The sequence below is a fragment of the Myotis daubentonii genome, chromosome 3, assembly GCF_963259705.1.
Source record: "Myotis daubentonii chromosome 3, mMyoDau2.1, whole genome shotgun sequence".
Taxonomy (NCBI): Eukaryota; Metazoa; Chordata; class Mammalia; order Chiroptera; family Vespertilionidae; genus Myotis; species Myotis daubentonii.
This window is the reverse complement of record NC_081842.1, coordinates 46,925,743-46,932,000: the sequence shown is the minus strand read 5'-3', so window position 1 is coordinate 46,932,000 and position 6,258 is coordinate 46,925,743.

The window sequence follows — 6,258 nt, the reverse complement described above, 5'->3', positions numbered from 1 at the left end:
AATATATTTATTTTTTTCAAAGTTCTCTAAGATGCAATATGCTGTCTTCAGGCAGAAGCTAGAAAACTCTTTATCAGGAATGTCCAGGTAAGAAGTTGGGACTTGGTGACTTCAGAGGTCCTAGAAGGGACCCGGGGTTGGTGTGAAACCCAGGACCATCCAATTTTTTGATGATCAAAGTTATAAGAACAGCTCATCTGGAGGTAGAAATTATGAGGGAGAATGGTTACCTCAGGTGTGGAAGCTTCCACTCTGTGCCCAATTGGCCAAGAATCTCCCCCCTTTGCCCTTTGACCTATATTGGAGAACCCCATGTGTTAGGCTGAGCTGAAACGCTGAGGGCAGCCTGATTTCCCTTATGCTTTAGGCAATCACAGCCTCTTTCCTTTTACAGCTGTTTGATGACTGTGGTTTAGTTCTTGAACCACGAATTCCCAGAGCTAGAAGACACTTAGAGGCCATTTGGTCCAACCTGCTTACCTTGTAGATGGGAAAGCAGAAAATAAAATATGTGACTCGAATCACAAATACCATTACATATTAGGGTTGGAAGAGAATTTTAGAAAACCTCTGATCATGCCCCTTAATTTTCCAGAGACCCGAGAAGGGGAGTGATTGCCTATGATCACAAAGACAGTTAAGGCATGGTTATGGCAGTCCCTTATCTCTCAACATGGTGCTCTTGTTGGTTACACATCCCACCTCCTGCTTTTCAACGAGGATCTGTTCTTCCTATCTGTCCCACTAGAGGCAATGCCTTCAATCATAGGATAGCGAGTGGCTAGAGCTGCCATCCCTATCATGCACAGCACCACCTTCACTCTATGCTGGGCCTTGGGAAGGTGCAACATTAGCATGGCTACAGGCAGAGTTCTCTAAGCATGCAGGAAAGTAGTATAAGTGTTTTATAAGCTGTCACATCACTGAGGTTTCAAGTAAATAGACTACACATTTTGGGGGTAATTCTACCTACTAATCCTTCCCTGGTTTAGTTTTGTGTGTATTTGGGTATTGGAGACCAGAGTTGGTATTATGGGTAGAACATAGAACTTGGAATAGAATAGAATTTATCCTTATAATAGCTGAGAATTTTTTTAATGAAGTGAGTAGAGAAATAGCATTTGGCAATTTTCTCCTCTCCCGACCCCCCCCCCCCCCCCCCGCCCTGCACCTTCCCTCTTTTTCTTCTTCTCTTCCTTTCTTTCCTTCCTCTTCCAACTCTGGGCTGCAAGTGTTTATCAAATGAGCAATGAGTGTCCTCACTCTAAGAGCTAGTGTGTATCTCTCTAATGTAAGGATGCTCTGTTCTGCCTTTCAGCCTCTTCACCCATCCAAGAACACAACTCTAGAGAATACAACTCAGACACTTTCCTTTGGGAAAGTCTATACCCACGGCCAGTGCAAAATCCCTCTTAAGTATAACTAGCAAACTCATTTTTTTCCTGAAGTTATTGTTGCTGCAAGGCTTAACATTTGTAGTAACAAATACCAGAGGTTACCAAACGCCTGTCCTGTCTGTTTCAAAATTCCTCTTTGCAATTGTTCACTGCTCTGAGAAATTTTCCTTCCTCCACTGGAATTTTCCATTGAGTACTCTACCTAAAGGTGAATTTTTCTAGTGAGGAAATTCAAATATCCCATTTGTAGGTTTTTTTTTCTTTTTTAATTGTGACTATGTTTGCCATTTTTAGCTGGAAAAAAAATTCCCAAACCAGAAGACCCAACTTTCTCACATCTAAGCGACCATCTATGGAAAAAAAAACAACACAACAACAAACATACAAAAAACACAGGTTTCCCCAGATGTACTCAAGAAAGAAGTGTTTGTCACCTGCTGAGAGAATGGAATGAATGTGAAAAAGCAGGGGCCCCCTTTTGATGGAGGACCTGGGCTCATCCACTATTTCTCCTCTTTATAACCTAGATTGCCATTTACAAGCTGTGTAGCCTTGAGTAAGTGACTTAACCTCTCTGTAACTCACTTATGGATAAGACTTCTGCAGACTGCATACTAGTAAGTCTTGTGAGGAATAAATGAGTTGCTGGATATAAAGCATAATGAGAAGGTTTCCCTGATAACAGAAGAGTGAAGCAGCGGCCTGGAGATTGGAGTGAGGTGTGTGTGTGTGAGACAGGGTAAGGATAAGAGAGGGCATCTGATCTGACCAGGTATAAAGAGCAGGTAGGCAGGAGGAGGTCAGGCTTGGACAGACCTGCTTGGGAACATCAAGCTTAACTGAGACTGCATCAGAAAGCTGGACTCCCTCTTCTCAAATGAAAAGTGGAATTCACAACTGGGAGTAGGGGATGGGGTCAATTAAAATTTTAGAAATTAAACCATATAACAAATTTCCAGAATTCAAAAGAGCATTAGCCTGGAAGATAGGAGATCTCGAATTTGTCTCAGCATGCTAGTAACTACTATTTAACTGCAGGGAGGTAAGAATTTTTATATGGCTTAATTTCCCTGTTGCTCAATAAAAGAAGAGGGGCTAGATTGCTAGAATATCTCTGGTTTCTGATTTGTGAGCATTCTCCTTAGTGCTTAATAAGAAGAGAATAATAAGAAGAGAAAAGAATTATGCTGAATTGTAATAAAAGAAAGGTAGATTAAGAAAGAAAGAAAGAAAGAAAGAAAGAAAGAAAGAAAGAAAGAGAAAGAAAGCCTTAAGATTTGCTAGAGCTAATGAACTCTGCACTATTTCTAGCAATTCCTGGCAAATGTTTCATAACAGTAGCAGCTTGCTTACCCCTTATGAAATATTTGTAGAAAAGGAGGTACAGATTGTAAGCAGGAAGACACTCAAGATGTTGAATATCTTTGAATGTCTGATAAGGAAAGGAAAATGGGGAAATGGCATTTGATGTTAATTTATTCACTCAGTAAACACATGTCAAGTGCACACTATAGCCTGTGCACCAGCCCACATGAATATCACTTGCTTTTGGGTCTTCAAGAAGTCACAAGTTAGAATAGGAGACAGATGCGTAATAAAAACAATCCACTCTATAGACTTAGTAAAACAAGAGCTGAAGAAAGAAAGAATTTATCCTAACTGGGTGATTAGGAAAGGCTTCATACCAGGTGACATTGAACCAGGCCTTAATGAGTAAGGTTGTGATAGATTTTGAATGAGAAAAAGGGGGCATTCCAGGCTGAGTTAATGACATGAATAAAGGATTGCAAATGGAAAAGTCTGGGTTTGTTTGTTTGTTTGTTTGTTTTAGGGCATGGAGCTAGCCCATGTTGCTGAAACAGAAGCCTGGGAGATCTGAGAGAATGGACTAAGAAGGTAGAATTTGTCTGTTTTGTTTTTGTTTTCATTGTAATTGACTTTCCTAATGGTTCTTTTTTTTAAAATATATTTTATTGATTTTTTACAGAGAGGAAGGGAGAGAGATAGAGAGTTAGAAACATCGATGAGAGAGAAACATCGATCAGCTGCCTCCTGCATATCTCCTACTGGGGATATGCCCGCAACCCAGGTACATGCCCTTGACCAGAATCGAACCTGGGACCTTTCAGTCCGCAGGCCGACGCTCTATCCACTGAGCCAAACCGGTTTCGGCCTTAATGGTTCTTATTAGAGGATTTTACCCAACATTCCTTTGAGGTACAAAGAACCATTAATAAGATGCTTGGGAAGATGATGTCAATGTTTAGTAACCCAACTAATGTGTGATCTGCATGTTTGGAGTTCAGAGGCACATGGAAATTGCTAATATTCTTAAGAAATAGATCTTGATTTTTATTCTTTGGCTTGTTATTAATAGTAAGAAGTCTCGTATGCTCAGGATGACAGATTGGGAACTCAGTGATTGTGGTTTGGGCATTTGGAGAAGTCAATTGATATTTCTAGGTCTCATTACATGGCCTCACCTGGAGTGAGTTAAGGGGTAATTTTTAAAAATAAAGATTCTGTGACCACATATTCAAAGCTCATCTTACTCACAAACCAACTCTGTGACCTTAGGCCCAATCAACTGATCTTTGTTTTCTTAGCTTCTTCCTCAGAAAACTGTGGGGGTGCTACAGTGCGCTGAGTCACTGTGGGAGGCCCATGGTAGAGGTATGAGGAGCAAAGGTGCAGAAGTCATGCGCCAGGTTTTCAGGGAGGTGCTTCAGATAACTCAGGTAGATCTTGTGCTTGCATAGACCTGCATATAGGCCTGCTCTCCTCACTCTAAGAGTAGCTATAGAACTGTCTGTGCATAGCAGAGAAATTAAATGAGGTCATCAGCATGTAATAAAAACTATAATAAGACTATAAAAATGTGAGTATATGTGATTATTTTAAAATTAGTTAACAAGCACACACATGGAATATATATAATCAAAATACAAGTTTAGCCCTGCCTGGTTTGGCTCAGTGGATAGAGCGTCGGCCTGCAGACTGAGGGGTCCTGGGTTCAGTTCCAGTCAAGGGCATGTACCTTGGTTGCAGGCACATCCACAGTAGGGGGTGTGCAGGAGGAGGCTGATCGGTGTTTCTCTCTCATCCATGTTTCTGACTCTCTATCCCTCTCCCTTCTTTTCTGTAAAAAATCAATAAAATATGTATTTTTTAAAAAATACAAGTTTACTAGCCAAAACACATATATTTAGTACAAAATTCACCTATAGTGCAACAATCAGAAAAATCTAGGACGGGAGATTGGAAGGAGTATAAAACTTTTCTTGAATTATTTAAGATGCAAAAGCATGTGCTCAGGTCTAGTTTAAGACCTAGGTTGGATAACACTTTAGAAACTCTCCCTTCCACATGAAGACTGAGCACAGAGCAGGCCAGGCTTCTGGGAAGATCCACTCTCCCTTAGAGCAGTTCTCAAGTTTGAAAGGTTTTTTTCTTGTGTGGAGCCAGTTTGTTCCCTTGACTATTGAAATTTCAGTAGTTCAGAAATGAAAGAACCCTTGCAGTTCACCCCATAGAATGCAGAAACACCTTCTACAACCCAGCTCCTTGCCTGGGGGTCTCCTGGCCTCTACCAGATTAATTTCCCTTATCGATTTCTCAGTGCTCCAGAAGAAACCCATGCTATTAGTGAACAGGTCTACTTGTTAAAAACGATGGGACTCTTTTTTGGCCGTGGTCCTGGTTCTCTGAGACCACTATTAACTCTGTGGCCTGAGGCCCAATTAATCAATATTTGAATCCTTAACATTACAAAGCAAGTCTGATCTGCCTTTGATTTGTTTATCCTTCAACCTTCAAACACATGGAATGCCAGAATTATCTGCTTTGTTTTCCAGCTAATTATCCCCAGTTGTTTTAGGCATTCTGCAGTTCACCCTCTTCTCAAAATCTTTCTTCATGTTGGGTCATATTCTCCTCTCATTGACCTACCCTTTGAGGAGTGTTGAATTTATCATTCACCTTTAACTTGAGATATATATAAAATTCTCTATGGATAAGCCTTGGCTAATTATGCTACTTGATATTTACATCTATGGTAGGGGTATCAGAAGGGGAGAATCATTGCCTGAATTACTATCATAAGAATTTAGGGGGGATACTGACATTTAGTGAGAGGTCATATGCTTCTATGAGTACAAAGCAGAAGACATAGATATCAGCAAATAGATAATCTTGGGTCTGCTACTTAACCTTCCTGTGCCTTGTTTTATTTCAACTCTTAAGATATGGATAATATCATCCTCTAAATAGGACTGTTTTGAGGGTCAGAGAAGGTACTACGTGACAGTGCCTGGCTTATGGAAACTGTTCCATAAACATTAGATGAAGTCAAGTAAAGTAGAATTGAAATTCAGTATGACCCTTAAATTACAGAAGTTGACATGAATGTGCAGGATTAATGTACTTCATTGAGGGAAAATGAATTCTCTGACAGAAGAAGAGTAAATAACTATTACACAAGATGGGGGGAAGACTGCTTATGCTCTAAATAAATATCAGAGTACCATACAAATATCAGAAGGCATTATGTAGAGAAAGCAAAAATTAAAAATCAGCATAAGTTAAATACTATTTACTGATACATTATTATCAAAATTCCATAGGGCTTGTTTACAATTCTTTATCTCAACTGTGTAACTTAAGCAAGACCATATTCCCGGAGCCTCAGTCTTCTAGTGTGCAAAATCTAGATGTTTAGAAGAAGTTATCTCTAGTACCCCATCCAGCTCTAAAATTCTCAGACTCTAGAATTTTTAACTCTTAGATTAATGTAGAAACTCTTAGATTAAAAAACAACAACAAAGAACCCCAAACCCACTGCATTTATGTGCAATGAGCATTA